This window comes from Herpailurus yagouaroundi, unplaced genomic scaffold (assembly GCF_014898765.1).
Source record: "Herpailurus yagouaroundi ecotype Mexico unplaced genomic scaffold, PumYag 199, whole genome shotgun sequence".
In the NCBI taxonomy this organism is placed as follows: domain Eukaryota; kingdom Metazoa; phylum Chordata; class Mammalia; order Carnivora; family Felidae; genus Herpailurus; species Herpailurus yagouaroundi.
Window position 1 is genome coordinate 7,943,578 of NW_024412430.1, and position 19,849 is coordinate 7,963,426.

The window sequence follows — 19,849 nt, forward strand, 5'->3', positions numbered from 1 at the left end:
CCTGTTCCTAAAGGAATTGGAGAAAATATTGACTTCTTCATACTTCGCTGCATTGATCAAACTTGTTTACAGCGTGTGTATGTCATTCTGTTAATTTCAAAATGTCAAAATCTACTTTTGATTTGTTAATAATGTTTTTACACGTCATCCTTTCTAATCTGTATGTCCATTTCTGTACTTCCTCTACTTATTTACTTGTTTTTGCCTGTTATACTCCTATTTGCGTTATTCTGATTGCTAGTGATACAATCCTCAATATTACTCGAAGATACCAAGTTGGTGGGTTGCAAAACTTCCCAGAAAACGGGGCTGATACACGTAGCATGAACCCTGACATGGCCAGCTAGCTACTCTGACATGACGTCCCAGCAGCAGGGAGGAAAGTGGATCCCTTGTCTTTGAGGGCATAAGGCCTGGCGGGGAACACGCAAACGTAATCAAGGAGTTGTCCAGTTATGCACAGGTGGGAGACATGCTGACATCAAAAAGAAATAAAAGATTTCTAATGTCAAAGGCTAGAGAAGAGGGAATAGAGCATGGTCCTAGCTGAGCAACTCACCTGTCCTTTCTGAGCCTACATTTCTTTTTTTTTTTTTTTTTTTTTAAACGTTTATTCATTATTGAGAGATAGAGAGAGACAGAGCATGAGCAGGGGAGGGACAGAGAGAGGGGGAGACATAGAATCCAAAGCAGGCTCCAGGCTCCGAGCTGTCAGCACAGAGCCTGACGCGGGGCTCAAACACCCAAACCGTGAGATCATGACCTGAGCCGAAGTCGGACGCTCAGCCGACTGAGCCACCCAGGCGCCCCTGAACCTACATTTCTTTTCTCATATACTGTTTGCTGTGGTAATTAGAAAAGTGTGTGTCACGTGACTGGTTTATAGTAAGCTTCTAACTGATGATAGCTGTGGTTGCTATTATGAGTGATACTGTGACTACTCTCACAGTGCTGCCATGAAGAAATGCAGTATTGAAAATCACATGCTGAGGGGCACCTGGGTGGCTCAGTTAAGCGTCAGACTCTTATTGGCTCAGTTCATGATCTCACGGTTCCTGGGTTCGAGCCCCGCATCAGGCTCTGTGCTGACAGCATGGAGCCTGCTTGGGATTCTCTCTCTCCCAATCTCTCTTCCCCTTCCCCACTCATAATCTCTCTCCCTCTCTCTCTCTTTCTCTCTCTCTCTCTCTCTCACTGTCTCAAAATAAATAAATAACTTTTTAAAAAAGAAAGAAAATCATGTGTTGAATTTTATCATGCATCCATTTAAACCGGATGATTTATAGAAAGGAGAAAGGAGGTTCTTATCCCACAACACAAGAAACTTTTCTTTTCTTAAAAACATCAAGTATTACCAAATTTCTACACTTCTTTACTCATAATGATTCACCCTGAAAGGAAGAACTTCTATATTTCACTAGAATGTAATAAAATATAAATTTTAATTTAACAGCACCTACTTCATTCCTAGAAAATCCAATTTTCTGTGCAGGAATTGAACAATTAATTTTGCCCTCAGATAGACAACGCTTGGTCTGTGGGATATTCTGCACCCACACTGTGGGATAAACTTTTTCCTTGGTCTCAATTTCCACAAGGCACAAGCAGTTGCCTTCAAACACTGCAGAATATTTTTCATTCTGATACATTTCATATTACCAGGGTAAGAAATTACATATAAAAATTGCACATGTTGAAAATGAAGGCTGCCCTAATGAGTTTCTTTTTAATTTCTCATTTCAGACTTGACAAATAAATTGCAATCACACATATTGGCCTGTGATGTTGTTTATTAGCCTAATATATCCTATATCTAACATGCGGTACCATGGCAAAGAAATAAAATCAATCAGCTAGTAAGTTTTCATCATCACAGCAATATTCAATATGAAGCTGTTCACATCAGATAAACTTTAGAATCTGATATTCAAAACTCCAGAATACAGATATTAACATACAATGATCTCTCAGGTAGTTTAGAAATGTGACTTTCTGGTTAATTTAGTACTTTGATTAACTGTATGGGAGAAGCTAATTAACTATATGGGACTCACTAATGGGAGAAAATACTTGCAAATCACATGTCTGACAAGGAATTAATATCCAGAATATATTTAAAAAAGTCTACAACTCAACAAAAACAACAATCCAAGAGAAAAAGATGGACAAAGGACTTGGATAGACCTTTCTCCAAAGAAGACACACAAATGGCCAAAAAGCATGTGAGAGATCCTCAACAGCATTAATTGTCAGAGACGTGAAAATCAAAACAACAATATGGTATCACTTCACACTCATTAGGGCAGCTATTACAAGAGCAGAACAAAAAATCCCAGGAAATGACATGTGTGGTCAAGGTTGTGGGGAAATTGGAACTTCCTGTGCATCACTGGTGGGAATATGAAACAGCGCCAGCAGCTGTGGAGGACAAAATAGCAGTTCCTAAAGAAATTGAGCATATGATTGAAAGATGCTCCTTGACCAAACAATAATTAGTCTCCTCTGAACCTTCTCTCTCTTTTTACTATTAAATTGAAAACATTAATTCTGGTGTCGTTGACATACAATGTTATGTTCGTTTCAGCAATATAGTGATTCAACAAGTCTGTACATTACACAGCGCTCACAGTGATACCTGTGCTCTTGATCCCCTGCACCTGTTTCACCCATCCCCCCGCCCCCCTTGGTAACTGTTAGCTTGTTCTCTGTATTAAGACTCTGTGTTCTGGTTTGTCTCCTTTTTCTTTTGTTCCTTTGTTTTGCTTATCATGAAATTCGACTTTGAGTGAAATCATGGGATATTTGTCTCTGACTTACTTCGCTTAGCGTTACACCCTCTAGCTTTGCAACATGTTGTTGCAAATGGTAAGATTTCATTCTTTTTGTGGATGAATAATATTCCACTGGGATATATACCACATCTTCTTTATCTAGTCATCCATCCATGGACACTTGGGTCGATTCCACAATTTGTCTGCGATAAATAGTACTGCAATGAAACATAGGGGTGCAGATATCATTCCGAATGATGTGTTTTCATACTCTTTGGGTAAATAAATCCCTCATAGTGGAATTACTGGTTCATATGATAGGTTTCTTTTTAGTTTTTGAAGAACCTCCATGCTGTTTTTGAAAGTAGCTGCACCAGTATGCATTTCCATAAACAGTGCACAAATGTTCTTCACATCTTCTCTGAACCTTCTTTTTGACCGGGCCTTGTCCTCAGCCCTGTCTTCATTTAGCATAGTACACTTGTAGCAAGAATCCTGCTAACTCAGGTAAGACAGAATCTTTTACCCTTGATATCTGTTAAAGTTCTTCATCCCACTCCGTTGGTAACTGGTCACCATGGTCAGTCTTCAACAAGAGTCCTAAGTCAATTTAGCATGAATTCCCCTATCCTTGATGTGTTTTTCCATCCACTGACCTTCTCAATCTGCTCAATGGCCATAAATCTCTATCTGTCCTTGATGTGTTCCGAGTTGAACCCTATCTCTCTCCCCTATTGTGACAGTCTTGACCCCTCCTGCAATAATCCTGAATAAAGTCTTTCTTACCGGCCTAACAAGTGCCAGAATAATTTTATCTTTAACATGATCCAAAAATTCACTTCTGGGTTTATACCCAAATAACCAAAAGTGGGTATTTGTACAGATATCTGTAACTCATGTTCATAGCAGTATTATTCTCACTATACACCAAAACATGGAAGCAACTCAAGTTTCCACTGCTGGGCAAATGGGTAAACAAGATATGATATATACATGTAATGGAATATTACTCCACCTTGAAAAAGAAGAAAATTCTAATTTCTATGCCACAATATGAATGGATGTTGAAGACATTATACTAAGTGAAATAAGCCAGCCACAAAAAGACAAATAGTGCATAGTTTCACTTATACGAGGTGCCTGGAGACGTCAGATTTGTAGAGATGAAAAGTAGAATGATGGTTTCCAGGGGGCTGGGGGATGGGGAAAATGAGGAGTTGTTATTTGCTGAATGTGCATAGTTTACAAAAATTAGTTTCAGTTTGGCAAAATCAGAAAGTTCTGGAGAAGCATAGTTGTGAAGATTGAACAACAATGTGGAATGTACTTAATACCACTGAAGTGTATGCTTAGAAATGGTTAAAGTGGTAAATTTTATGTTATATGTATTTTACCACAATTAAAAAAAGCACCGTGATTGACATTCTCAAGTGAAAAAAATAGTTCTCAACACACTGAGCTTCTTGTTCAGTTCATAGTATCATAATACAGTTTCCACTTATTTATTATGTGTTTCTCATTCAGCTTATACCACGGTATGATTTTTTTTTTTAATTTTTTTTTCAACGTTTATTTATTTTTGGGACAGAGAGAGACAGAGCATGAACGGGGGAGGGGCAGAGAGAGAGGGAGACACAGAATCGGAAACAGGCTCCAGGCTCTGAGCCATCAGCCCAGAGCCTGACGCGGGGCTCGAACCCACGGGCCGCGAGATCGTGACCTGGCTGAAGTCGGACGCTTAACCGACTGCGCCACCCAGGCGCCCCTACCACGGTATGATTTTTAAAAAAAACTTGTAAAAAACATAAACCAAAAACCAAGAAAACCAGAAACAGGCGCATAAATACAGAAAACAAAATGGCGGTTGCCGCAGGGAATGGGGGAGGGGGGATGGAGAAAATAGGTGAAGGGGATGAGAGGTACAAATTTCCAGTTAGAAAATAAATTAGGAATAAAAAGTGCAGCATAGGGAATATACTCAAGACTGTAACAAATGAAGAGTGACAGATGGTAGCTACATTGATCCTAGTGAGCATTTCGTAATACATAAAATTGTTGAATCACTATGTTGTATAACTGAAACTAATATAAGATTATACGTTATCTATACTTCAGTTAAGGAAAATGTGGTCTAGATTTTCTTCCAAGTATCCCCTCTTACTGATTAAAATTCTTTTTTTAGTTTAAGCCTTTATTTTTGTATTCTTGCTCAAACATTTCAGAACTAGTTAGCTGGCATTCTTTTTTTACCCTTTATTTTAAAAGTGCAGTGATTGAATACTTGAAATTTTCTTAAATAAATATAAAAGCTGCTCTTTCTTTGTAAAAATAATTTTAAAGAGTACTTGACCCCCCAAAGTAATTAGTATGACTGTATTAATAGGTCTGGATTTGACCTGAGACCTGATTTGACTGGATTTACTTCAGGGAACAAACCCATTTAAAGGGTTGAAAACAAACTCAAGAAGATATCTCATCCGTTTGTTCTAAGAAGGACTCACCCATTCGCAGAAGGTGGCCCTTTATTATTCTATATTCACTTTTCTAAGACTTTGGTTCAAAAGAATCTATTCTACTTCTTAATAATACTATTCCTGGTTCAAATTGCCTGTGTTTAACAATAGGCTCTTTATAAAATGTATTCCCTCTTTTTCTTCCTACTTAGGAAAGAATATAGTCTGTTTCTGTAATGTGTGTGTCTGAAAGAGAAATGTGCCCCTATCTGTCAGGGGAATCGTGCCAGTTTAAAGAGGAAGTCAGTTTATTCAATTTGTCATTTCCCCTGGTACATTAATGTCTTCAAGTAAGTGGGACAAAATGTCTCTCAAGGAGAGAAATTATCCCTAAGGGGGGAATAAACTTATATCTTACAAGAGCCTTTCTTGGTGGCTGTTTGAGTGGCCATGCTTTCTACACATTAAGCTATTTGGTGAACAGAGAAGAATCTCCAAAAAATATTTACTCTCATTGTTTAAAACTATACAGTGGCTTGCTTAAGACGTCTATGACCTAAATCAATTTCTTAAAAACATTTTGTTTAAACCCCTCTCTTAAAAATCGAGATTGTCTTCAGTTCACCTCCCTGGGGAGGAATCCTGAGCTGAAAGGACAAGGCTGCAAATGGTGGAATGACCAGTGAACATTTAATTGTGCGGACATCTTATTAGGATTTTAATTATTTTCATTTGTGCTCTGCTTACAAATATATTTTCGGTGATCTGTTTCTAACCCTGGTTTTTGAGTAATCCTGTAGTTATTTACGTTAGCTGTTAGAGTTCTTCCTTCCATTGGTGATGATTCTAATTCCTTTCCTACTTGATACAATTTGCCTAAACAAGATGTAGATTATCTAATTCACTCACCATTATATGCTGAGTTCCTACCCCATAGTATGAGCTCTATAAGCATCTGTTAAATACATAAATGGATGAGTGCAGACCCACTAGCAAGAGTGATCCTACCTTCCACTGTACGATGACCTTCCCAAATCATCCCTCCCTACCAAATTATTTAATCTGATCCTCACGGGACCAAAAGCATCCTTGACTGAGACTGTAAGAGATCAAGGAAACAGAAGAACCTCTTCTTGGTTGAGATTATAGTAGACCTGGGTGCCAATTATATCTGGCTAGGAAAAGTGTTTTGTTTGGTCCACACATTTCAATCAATGTCCTATATTTAGGTATTAGAAATTCTCACATAAAAGCTCAGCTTGTCTTAGAAGATCATAAGATCTGGCAACACTAGGTTCAGAGTTGGCTGGACCTGGAGTAGCTGACTGATTTTAGTGGGTCGTGTGCGTGTCTTTTCTTCTTGCTAGTCTTCCCTACCGGGTTGTGAGTCCCCCAGAGTCATCCTAGCATGTTTTCTTTATAGCTGGGACTCAGCAGCCATGTGCAGAAGAATGCATAAATTATCAATGGGCCACAGACAGTCCTTAAGGTCAATTTTGAGGAGGGTTGAAATAGTTATAAGGGTTAGTCCTCTGCTCTCTTCCTCACTGCATCCAAGCCCATGGCTTATCCAAGCCTATGGCTTAACTACCATGTCTACCTTAAAGCTGGGTTGAAAAGTTTAGCCTGCCTCCTGGACCGTAACTGGAAATCTCTAACTGTCCCTTAGCAACTCGGACTATGTCAAGAGCTTAACACATTGTCTAGTCAGAAAGTACTTTCCAGTTGACCACCCAGTTTTCTGTAACTCTTACCATTAGCCTCCCATCCGCATAACCTTGACATCTCAGCAAGTGTAGGTTTCTCCTCTCCTGACAGGCACATTCCACGAGTTGCCAGGTCTTGTTCATTCCTCAAAATAGTGAATGTCTCTTTTCTCTTTCCTTCCTCTCTTGGAGGTCACGTTTTGTTATCTTGGTAAACACTTAATTGCTCTTCTTGACTCAAGTCTCTTGACTTCCAATATAGATTTGTTCATAATGCCAACAAATATTTGTCAAATGTTCACCACTCTCTTAGGAGTTAAGGGTTGAGCAGTGAGCAAAAGTGAGTCTCTACCCTCATGCAGTGTGTAGCCAGCAAACACATGAACACATACATAATCATACAAGGCCAAAGGGTAATAAATTATATAAAGAAAAGCAGAGTAAGAGAATTGGTAGTGATGCAACACAGAGGTACAACTTTAAAAAAAATAATTCTTTTAATGTTTATATTCCTATGCAATTAAAGGGAACTTATCGCATATAGCTGCCAGATTAAACTGCGTTTTTCTCTTGGTGACGCTGAGTCTATACCTGAGACAGAATCATCACTCGAAGAGTCCGCTTGAATGTGCCTTTATGTTCGCCTGGAAAGCAGTATGTCACAGTAATCCAAACCCATCCTGTAGCATTTTGTGTCCGGGATGAAATGCTTTGCTCCATCAGGAGGTAGCTTTCTACACCTACCATAAGGGGGAGCAAGTCTTCTCCGGGACTTAAGACCATAATTCCATTCCACACTTGCCGCCCAAATAGTTTAGCTCCTCCATACTTGGTTCCCATGAATTTTTCTACTCTTGGTTTTTTGTTTTTGTTTTTGTTTTCTTTTAATCTCCTGCATGTCTTTCCCACAACAAAAGGGAAATTCCTTCTTCACCTTATGTATAGCACCTTAGAGTTTGCTTGACTCTGTTCCTCTAGCCACTATTTCTACCGGATTCTTAATTCTCTGTTTTTAAAGATCTGGATATCTAAAATGGCACCAGTGCTTGTGGAGAATATTTATTGTTGCAAATAACAATTCAAGGGGAAACTGGAAATGGCCTTTCAGTCAGCAGCTTACATGGACGGCAGGTAACATATTTTTGTCCCTCAGTTTACCTGAATTATCAAATGCAGTTAGGTGTTGGATACTTGCCAAATAGGAAAAGTTCTTTACTAAAACTGGGGGTTCCAATACTGTACGTATATACAGGCTGGCAGGAAGATTAGAAACAATCTGAAACTGTTTCTAACAATCAAAATTTCCAGTTGGCCAATAAAGGCATTAAATCACAGAGTGTCAGATGATGTTGGTGGTTCAGGAACTCATTTATGTGCATTGTTCTTCCCATGAGGCCATGCCACCTCTCTTGGGATCAAGAGGCAAAATCTGAACTAAACAAGTTTTCTCACAAGTCTTGCAATATTCTGCTGATAATCATTATAAAAATGTTGCTTTGAGTTCTGAATACTTCAACGCATCTTATACCCACGCATAGTACTATCTATGTTAATTGAAGTAGGTCTATCCGTGCTGATTTGAGATGCAGACTGAGTGAAGGAAGCAAGTCAAACAATAATAATGAAGACAATGGAAATAAGAGTAATACCCCATAAGGATGACTTCTGTTTATATAAAGAAAACTGTGTATGTCAGCACACGGATAATATTCTGGAAGTATGTACAGTCAAAACTGCTCACCGTGATATTCTAGACAGGAAAGAAAAAGGAGGAGGTGAAATGCCTTCCAAGGAGGCTTTCAACTTACACTGTGCTTACTTCCATACTGTTTGAGGTTTTGCAACAAACATGTATGACTTCTGAATTTATGACCCTTTAAGAGGCAAAAATCAAAATCATAAAAGGAAACACCACAGGAACATTATTAGGAGAAGAAAATGGTACTTTTATGAAAGGCCCTTGAACTTGATGAAAAAACAAAGACATCTGTTATTTTCCCACTGAAAATACAGTCAGTGATAACCAGCACAATAATAAGAACTCAAGATACAGGCCTAGTGGTGACTTATAGTGATTCGAATTATGACTAACAAAGAATGGACTTTTTTTGCAGAGGGGTTAAAAAATTCTCACGAGCTACGTCTGTGTACGTCAACTACACGGATTCTACTATTCACCACAGTGGATATCCAGAAGAGATAAAGACATCTTGGCTTTTTTACTGCTCAAAGTTCAGGCTCAGAGGTGTTTCACCCTCCAATACTTGGCCTAAAAGAATGGCCAAACCCTGGGAAGTTACTACTAGGAAGCTTTCTATAAACTTCTGACTAGTGTCTTCTTATGTCCACTAATCCCCTGTTAGCTTTGCTTATAAAAATGTAATTATATTAATGAGTTTCTTTTATCTAAATTGAGCTCTATAGTTTTACTTTCCTAAAATTAGAACATAAGAAATACTTTTGAACCCTTTATATATTTCATGTCCTTTATGTAATATTCATATGTTTTATTAAAGGAACATTTATCCCACTCCTCTCCTGACTCCTCACATTGCCATAAGGAAAATGGTATTAGTCTCAACCTCCAACTTAGAAAGGTATTAAAATAATACTTCTTGCTTTTAAAGAATGCACTTTTTAAATTTTTTTTTTTTTTTTGGAAGAGAGAGAGAGAATGCAAGAAAACAGTAGAGGGGCAGAGAGAGAGAGAGGGGGAGAGAGAGAATCCCATGCAAGCTCTGTGCTGTCAGTGGGGAGCCTGGTATGAGCCCAAGAACTATGAGATCATCACCTGAGCTGAAATCAAGAGTTGGACACTTAACCGACTGAGCCACCCAGGCGCTCCTAAAATAAACATTTCTAATCCCTTTCTCTCCCTGGCCATTTCTCCCTTGGCTGAAGGAATGGCTTATCTGATTGGTGAGTTCAGTGAGAATCTGGCCTTCTTCAGTGCCAGGTTTCTCCATTGGCTGAGTTGTTTCGTGTTGAAGTTCTTGTCCATGAATGGCCTTGCACCTCGTCTATTGTTCTTTTTCTCTTGGATCGTTCTATTCTCAAGTGGAACATGCTTTCATTCTGCTGCTCTTCAGTGCCCACTTGTCTGCCATTCTCTACTTTCTCCACCTTAGATTGGGGGGGTCAAATCCTAACGAAAGGAAGACCCACAATGTACCCAAATCCAGTATTATCAGAATAATCCTGATTCTGGACTTTGATCCTCATTTATCTCCTTGGGTTATCTCTAAGTTGTTTATGACTCATAGGAAGAGATGTGGTGTACTTGGTAAGCTCGAGAACTACATATCCAAGTGTCTAATATGTATTTTCTCTTGGGGCATCTCAAAATAACCTAAAAAATTTGGCACACTCAAAGCTAACTCATAATTTTCTCCCTTGGGTGAAAATAAATTAGGAAAATAGTAAGTCCTTTTTGGGTATCCTCTGTCATAGCAAATGACATTAGCTTATTTCTAGTTGTACAAGTCAGAAACCAGAAGTCTTCCCTAACCTCTTTCTTCTTTGTTTCACATATCCAATGCATTACATTTCTCTCCATCTCTGTCCCCTCCACCTTATTCTAAAACACCCTCATCCTTCACCTGAATTACTGCCATTGCCTCATAATTGGTCTGCCCATATGTTCTCTGGTCTCTGTTCAATGAGCTCACCATGTTATGGCCAGCAGCATCTTTTCCATGCCATCGATGGCATTTTATTTCTCTTTTAATAGACAAAACTCCTGGCATAGAAAGCAGTAGGAGTGAGCAAACTTTTCCCTCTAAGGGGCTAGATAATAATGTTTTAAGTTTTCTGGGCTATAATTTCTTTGTTATAACTTTTCAACAGTTATGGTAATGATCAAACAACTATGGACAATATGCAAACAGATAGGTGGCTGTAGTCCAATAAGAGTTTACATATAAATCCAAGTGATGGGCTGAGTTTGACTCATAGGCTGTCGTTTGCCAACCCCTGCCCTAGAATATTCTGCATATCACAACCTTATTTACCTCTCTGCCACCACCAATGCCACTCCAATTCACTTCCTTCATGCTTTTATTTTATTATTTTTTAAAAATGTTTATTTAAGAGAGAGAAAGAGAACGTGTGAACGTGTGAGCAGGGGAGGGGCAGGGAGAAAGGGAGAGACAGAATCTCAAGCAGGGATTGGTAGCACAGAGCCAGATGTGAGGCTTGAACTCACGAACTGTGACATCACGACCTGAGCCGTGATCAAGAGTCTGATGCTTAACCAACTGAGCCACCCAGGCACCCCAGGAATAGTGTCTTTCTTTTGTTTATTATCGCATCCCCTGGCCCTAAAGCCTACTACATAGTTGGCACCATCTAAATTCTTGTTGACTGACTGAACACATGAATGAATCATGGGTGAATTGTCCCCACTCCACCACTAGCAGCCTCCAACGTCCTATTGTAACCTGTGCCTCTATTCTCTAGCCTTCTCTTCATAAAGTGTTTCTAGTGATGTTTCTCTCTCCCTCTTTCCATATCAATCTCCCTTTTCCTGCATCGTTGGAGGACTTTCTATTGCTGTGAATATACCTCCATGTCCTTCGCACACGTCTGTCTTCTCTGGTGAGTGTTCTACCTTTGGCTCCCAGACACTCATGCCACAGATTGGTCGAATCTCTCCAGCCTCCTGGAACACATTTGTTTTTTGTTTTTTTTTTTTTTAATTTTTTTTTCAACGTTTATTTATATTTGGGACAGAGAGAGACAGAGCATGAACGGGGGAGGGGCAGAGAGAGAGGGAGACACAGAATCAGAAACAGGCTCCAGGCTCTGAGCCATCAGCCCAGAGCCTGACGCGGGGCTTGAACTCACGGACCGTGGGATCGTGACCTGAGCCAAAGTCGGACGCTTAACCGACTGCGCCACCCAGGCGCCCCCTGGAACACATTTGTAGTAGAACACGGTTGCTTTTATTCATGTGTTGCAATGCGAGAGAACGTGCACAATGAAAAGCCATAGGAACATCTCAGTAGAAGGGTGGTAAAAAAGGATGTAGAAGATTGGGGGAAATGTTTGGTAATTTGCAGGTAGAGTTCAAGGAAGCAGGGCTTTTGCCCTGGATTGGTTGCTGCTAGCAAGAAGTGAGAATAATTCTTTGATCGGCGGGCTTCTTACTTATTTTCTAGGAGGTAGGGAAGAATGCGGCACGGCTAATGCTGAGATTGGTGAAAAGACAGTGGCAGTGATATTAGCCAGATCAGGTATCTTGGGTCTTTTTAATCATTTGGACAAATGTTTCTCTTTTTATGTACTCAAGACATGATTACAAAAGGTCCTTGTTTTTGCTTTGATCCGGGAAGGTTACAGAATAGCCTTGTTTTGTTTTGTTATTCTCTGAACTTGTTTATGTTCAGTAGAATACCATGGCCTACCTGTGAGTGGCAGGCCTGATCCCCGTAGCATGAAGGTCTTAGCGTAGTGGCAGCTCCTGATTTTCAGGGTTGCTGTTCTTTTCCTCAGAATGGGTCCTCTCAGGGGAGAGTGGGTGCCCATGAAGGATGCCCAAACACACAAAGCTTCTCTGTGCTTAGTTCTGTGTCTGGTGGTCTGGATCCAGGCAGGCTAACCTTGGCCAACATGTAATAGAATGTCAAGGCTGAATACTTTTGTTTATCGTTTTTCATTTTGTCCTAGTTAAAAAGTCACATTAAGTTATGAAGTTAGATAGATAAAATTCCCCACTTCTTGAAAACCGCATGGCATTCTTTGGCTTGTGCTCACTAATATCACACAGATAAGATAAATACAACAGCCCTCAATAATCTCCCCCAGTATATAATTTAAAAAAAAAAAAATCTCGTGGAGCGCCTGTGTGACTCAGTCAGTTGAGGGTCAGACTCTTGGTTTCAGCTCAGATCATGGTCCCAGGATCATGGGATCAAGCCCCGCATTGGCTCTGTGCTGAGTGTGGAGCCTGCTTAAGATTCTCTCTCTCTCTCTCTCTCTCTCTCTCTCTCTCATTCTTCCTCTGCCCTCTCCACACTCTCACTCTATATACAAAAAAAATCTCTTGAGTAATTTTGCCAAGATCATCTGTACGTTATCGACTGAGAAAGCAAACAACTGAATTTTGGAAAAGTGCCAATCTGCTAGCACCGATTAATGGCTGTAGCCGCTGCCCACAGGTATGGCATGTCCAAAGGATTTATGAGAGGTCACGTGTAAGGCAGAGCCTGAGGACTGTAGTAAGGAAGGGTCTGCATTCTGGAGGCAGAATCATATTACTATTAAATAGTCCATTGACACAAGAGGTACATAAACTTGGGGCACCTGGGTGCTCAGTCAGTTGAGCATCGGACTTTGGCTTGGGTCATGACCTCAGGGTTTGTGAGTTCAAGCCCCGCATCTGGTTCACTGCTGTCAGCCTGTGAGCTCAGAGACTGCTTCAGCTCCTCTGTCCCCCTGTCTTTGCCCCTCCCTTGTTCACGTTCTCCCAAATATAAATAAATATATTTGTAAAAAGTTACATAAACATGCATTGGGAGGTAGGAGGGAAAAGCACTTCATTTGCCCAAATCCCCCTGGAATCAGTAAAGCATGAGTTCTGGAAGTCTCTGTTCAGTACGTATTTTTGAGAGGAGACTTGATCCTATTTGAGGCTATGCAAAGTAAGTGACTGGTCACCAGGACAATACTGAGGCCATTAGACTTCGCTTCTTGGCTGGAGGAGGTGGTGTTGAATGTGAAAAAATACTTTGTGAATTTCAAGTACCACACACATATAGTGAATGCATATTAACGTTATTATTATTTATCATTTAATTGCATAAAGTAACCTACAAGTGTGTAAATATTAGCATGTGCATGATTATCTGGAAGAGAGAACATTGGAAATATGGTTCCTGGGGCACCTGGGTCTGGCTTCAACTCAAGTCATGATCTCATGGCTCGTGAGTTTGAGCCCCACATCGAGCTCTCTGCTGTCAGCGCGGAACTCACTTCGGTTTCTGTCTTCCTCTCTCCCTGCCCCTCCCCAGCCTTTGCTTTCTGTCTCAAAAAAAAAAAAAAATTAAAAAACTAAAAAACTACATGGGTCCTGAGAGAAAACTACTCAGAAATAAAAGGATTTAAAATGAGACCTCAGGAATATATGGCATCTCTAGCATTCACACTACTTTTAATTCTTTATCTGTCCTTAACAAGGTCCCTATCCCATCCCCCCCTATATTCACCACTTTTCTTGAGTTCTAATATTTTCTTTTTTTTAGCAAATATGCTGACCCTGAATTTCATACACTAAAATCACCAGGGATGATTACTCAACTCACCTACAATAAACAGGTCTGCAACCAGAGATATACGCCCTCTCTTGGTGAGGAGTCCCTTCTGTCCACGGTAAATGCTTCTAGTGTGTTACAAATTCTTCATCTCCCCACCTCCTCAAGGGACCTTTTTCATAAATTCTCCCTCTCTCTCTCGCTGTCTCTCTCTCTGTCTCTGTCTCTCTCTCTCTCTCTCTCTCTCTCTCTCTCTCACACACACACACACACACTTCAATGTTTCCTCCTGTCTATAAGCTGTTTTATTTCAACACACAATATGATCAAGTCTCTCTTATTACAAAGAAATGCCTTCCAAGAGCCATATTTTTAAGAGCCATATTTTTATTAGTTATTCTCCATTTGGGAAACAAGATGTAGAGATATCTTGTCTCCCTAACAAAAAAAATATTTTCAACAGTTACCTAAACTCATTGCCTCTCCTGTTTAAATACCCATTTACTCATCCACCCACTGGCATTTTTCTCCTCTACCAATTATTCCTTGGACACCATTTTGACCCAGATCACCATTTATGTGTAGGTTATAATTGCATAGCAAATTACTCCAAAACTCAGTGGTTTAAAACAAGAATAACTTATTATCTCCTTTGGTTTCTGTTTGTCAGGAAGTTGGTCAGGACTGAATGGTCACAGCCTATCTCTGCTCCATGATGTCTGGAACGCTCAAGGCTGAGGGTTGGAATCATTGGAAGCCTTGTTCATGCACATGTCTGGAGGTTGATGATGCCTGTGAGTGAGATTTTAGCTGGGACTCTTCACTGGAACCCTTACGTGTGGCCTTTCCCTTCTTCATAACATGGTGGCTGGGTTCCAAAGGCAAGCACCCTGAGAGAGAGAGAGCCCAGTGGAAACTTTATGACCAGGCTTTGGAAGTCACATAGCAACACTTGGTCCATTGGACAGACAGCCACAGATTCCCTCTCAGACTCACTTGTATCACCCTGTTTCTTGCATGTATCTCTGTCTTAACACAACATGGGAATAGGAACTTCCATTAAATTGAGTTCAAGGGGAAATACAAACAAATTTGCAACTTAGCTAAAAAACAATGATAATCAAATGAAAATAAGAATTAAATTAAAAATGATAACCAAGACATTCTATACCAGCATCTATGAGATGCAGTTAAGACAGTGCTTAGATGAAAATTTCATTGACCTTAAAGAAAAGCTAATTCCAATGGTATTAAACTGTGTCAGACCTTAGAAAAGTAAGGAAAATTTTAAAGTTTGTTTTGTGAAACAAGAATAACAATGATTTTCAAAATTTTATCTTTAATTGGTAAAAGAAGCCTATTTATATGTTATTATAATTGATATATTTAGTCTGAGTTCTATCCTTTTATATTACGTAGCCTGTAGACCTATCTATATATGATCTGTATTCTTTGCTCAGTTTTGAAAGTTCTTTAGATATTTTCTTATATTTTCTCATTTTCTTATATTTTCTAGTCTTCAGGTCTCAATTCAAACGTCATCTTCCCAGAAGGGATTTGTCTAACTTGGCTGAGACCTTCCACGCCACCACTCTGTTTTCCACTCCTCTTTAAGTTTCTTCATATCATAATCAGTACTTGAAGTTAACTCACTGGTTTATTACCTTAATACTGGTAGTTAAAAAAATTTTATGCCTGAGTGTTATTTGAAACTGTATGTTTTTTTTTTTTTATTTTAACTTGTACTCTTTCTAGTAATGTCTCACTCATTTTAAGCATTTGGTAAGTTTGTTACCGCTGGATTGAACGAGTAAGGACTATAACCTTATGTAAAATGTGAAATATAAATGGTGATGCTGATGATGAGAGCTAATATTTGTGGAACATTTACTATAATGCCAGGCACTGTTCTAAGACTTGCATGTTTAACTCATTTATTCCTTACAATAATCCTCTGATAGGTACCATTGATACTCTCCCACTTTACAGATGAGAAAACTGAGGCACAGAGTGGGTATGTAACTTTCCCAAAGTCACAGAGTTCGTAAAGACTTGCTGAAGGTTAAGTAAGAAGTTACAAAGACTATAACTGTATTTCAGATGGGAACTATGTATAAAATAATGCCATCCTAAAAGGGGAAGGATTGTACTCATAATATTTTATTTTGTCACTATTGTGTCCTATGTATAATTCTTATCCTTTTATTGCATTTTAAGTTTTGAAAGCAAGCATACCCATAGATCATAGAAGGATGCTAAATTAATACTGACAAAAAAAGTAGCTTCTATTTACACAGCACTTTCTATGTGCCAAGCACTGTTCTTAGTGCTGTAAATATATTACTTCTTTTCATTCTTACGATAGTAGCTGATGCTGTTATTTGCATTTTATACATGGGACATTGAAGCACAAAGAAACTTAGTGACTTTCCTAAAGCCACTGGGTTTGTAAATGGCAAAGCCAGAATTTGAACACAGTCAGTCTGGTTCACAGTCAGTGCTTACAGGTATTATGTTCTATTACTCAGTAAATGCTTATGGGTGATTAAAGAATCTCAGAAGATATATATTTCATTACAGGATAATATAATTTAAGGCATGATTTATTCATATACTTATCTATCCAAGTTCCAGGTTTATACTCTTGGATAAGCCACGTGAGAACACAATTTAGGTTTTAGTGAATCATACTGGGTGAATTAAGAAGTACATTTAAGAAATACTTGATTCTCAGAGTCTATAATTTCTCTTGGGAACACAATGATCATTAATTAAGGTAAATTTTTTGAGAATCACAGCCATGTTTTATACTTCTTCAATAATGTTCTTTAAATGGTCTCCTCAAGATGCAATACATATTGCATATTAGTAAAAAAATACCCTAGAGGCGCCTGGGTGGCGCAGTCGGTTAAGCGTCCGACTTCAGCCAGGTCACGATCTCGCGGTCCGTGAGTTCGAGCCCCGCGTCAGGCTCTGGGCTGATGGCTCGGAGCCTGGAGCCTGTTTCCGATTCTGTGTCTCCCTCTCTCTCTGCCCCTCCCCCGTTCATGCTCTGTCTCTCTCTGTCCCAAAAATAAATAAACGTTGAAAAAAAATAAAAAAAAAAATACCCATGGATTTATAGAAGCATTCCGATACTTAAAGGCATAGTTGCCAAAACAAACTTTCCAAACCAGGAATGACTATTTTATCAAAAAACAGGTGATGATGCCTCTTCAGACATAGCCTTCTCTAGAAAAATATAATTTATTTTATTTTCTACAGAGTATTGAGTCCATATCTCAAAAGAAAAGAAAACAAGATGTGATTAAGTGCAAATTTCAAGACGAAACTTGGAATCTTCCTCATATTCTTGACTACAACTTATCACGAAACAAAAGTAATATTTTCCAAAGGAAAATAAATAAGTGTTAACAATAGCAACTCCGATTATAAACCACTGTTGAACTGAGTATGTGCATGGAGCCTTAAGAGCTATCTTTAGATCCCGGTTTTTAGATGAATCCATTCACAACAAGATAAAATACATCACAGCCACCGGAATACATATTTCATTGTTTAAGACTTTCTGAATTATCAAGCGGACCTACTAATGAGGCATTGGTATAACATGAGGACACGAATTACTGCTTCTTTAAATTAAAAAAAAAAAAGACTAGTTTTTTTATCCAAAGAAATAAATTTGCACAGTATCTTATATACATTTCTGGCATAGAAATATACAGTAATCACAGAATATAAAAGAAAGGAGATATCAAAAACTGCCACTACAGGGGGGAAAAGGACATTTTGTAAGGATAAAAAGGGTTAGAGAGAGTTAAAAACTGGAAGGAAATTAACCATTGAATGCTAAGCATGCAGAAGGATTTTTCCCTCTTCTTACGTGTTCTTTGTGTTTCCACAAAGAATCAGCTGCAACTACATTTAAATCTTTAAAGTGTTACAAACTTCTGCTACAAAAATAATAAAGGGAATAATGATTTATTTGAGAGGATTAGCAACTGAAAATAGTAAATACATCTCCTGTATGGACTGACAACCGTAACTTTTATAATCTCAAGGTTAGTAGTTAGTTTAGCCTTAAATAGCAGTGATCAGCTCAGCACCTCAGGAACATTAATGATAAATTTATAGTGCCTTTATTGAAACATTTCTATAAAATTTTAAAAATATGTATCAACTCATATCTCCAATGGTACACTAAAGAATCACCAGAGTGTGGCGTCATCTATAATGTGACCTACCAATGAAAACTAAGAGTAACAGGTCATAAAAACTCACCTCATCTATATAAGCAATGTACATACCCCTGCTTATTATAACTATCCCAAATAACATAACTTATTCACGTTAACAGTTATAGATATTGTAACAAAAGAAAGATCATTAGCATCAGAGGGACCCACCTTCTCAAAGACTAAAACCCCCATGTATTGTCCACTTTACCGAACTTAGCTAAATATTTTTGGTGAGTGACAGAGCTTCTCTAGCTGGGTTTAAATCCAATCACAGATTTCCAGGCCAGCAATTATAGGTTCTGTCATCTTCACGCAAGGACAGCTAGAAAATGTACATGCATCTCAGAAAAAAATATTATAAATCAATGCATATATGTAAGTATCATTACCCATGCTGGGCTTCTCATTCTTGCCAGAGTTTTATGTCAGCGAAGAGAACTTTCTTCTAGGTCGTTTATCTTCACCAATCCTTCTTCTTAATCTCACAGGAAATCAAGGCTTACTTTTCTTTGGTCCTTAAATAAGCATAGCTCTTCATAGGTGAGGAAGAACCCCAACTAACAATTTTGAATCATTTCCTGAAAATTCTCGGAAGTTTCACTTGACCAAACTCACGCTATGGAAAATGACAAATCCTTATCTTCAACAAACTCCATTTCAAAGCAGTTTGAGGGAGAGGGGAGACAAACAAACAGCCAAAAAAAAAAAAAAAAAAAAAAAAAAAAAAGAAAAAAAAAATTACAGGTGGAACCAATGGTGGGGCAGCAAAAGAGATCATTTGAATTTAAATGGAGCACTTCCAGGAACTAGAGCAGGGTCACGCTTTTCCATGTTCTGCTTGTCCTTCAGTCTGATATGGAGATCCAGACGGGACTCCCACTTCCCAGTTAGTCAGCTGTAGTCATGCGCTTCTGTCCTCTGAATACGAGAATGGTTTCCTAGCCTCTGCGTACAGAGGTGATCTGCTTTCATTGTGAAAACCTTCACAGGATGCAAGAGAGTACATGTTAGATCCTTGATTGTATCTGATTTGGGGACCAGTGAATGGAGGCATAAAGGTTTGCATTGCAAGAGAAAGACAAAACCGCCTGAAAACAATTTCATCCTCACTGGGGACTTCTTTTGGGGGCTTCCTACAAACTCCTCCGGAAATAGCTGACGCTGATTCACTTACTTTGGGGACACACTTTATCATGGCCAAATTTTTTATGGCACTTGATTATGAGATCTAAGATAAGTGATGTTGCTTGGCAACACAACAGCCCCCACCTAGACCTTTTCATTTTGACTTACCTAAATTCAAATTTTAAACTTTCAGAAAGAGCACAGATGGTTTTAAGAGTTAGCATTTAATATTTGCAAGGAGAAAAGTGTTCAGTTCTAATTTATTCTCCTAGCACAAGAAATTCTAAGCTTTTGTGCTAAGCCATT

At 38.9% G+C, this 19,849-nt stretch overlaps 1 long non-coding RNA gene across 1 annotated transcript; it reads right to left on the minus strand.

The window, feature by feature from the left end:
• Nucleotides 1–14,547: 14,547 nt before the first annotated feature.
• On the minus strand, nt 14,548–19,136 carry LOC121013630 (uncharacterized). Its single transcript, XR_005782813.1, has 2 exons — nt 18,808–19,136; nt 14,548–15,070 (listed from the first exon to the last, which is right to left on the minus strand). It is a non-coding gene; the product is annotated as an uncharacterized LOC121013630 (long non-coding RNA).
• Between the last annotated feature and the right edge of the window lie 713 nt (nt 19,137–19,849).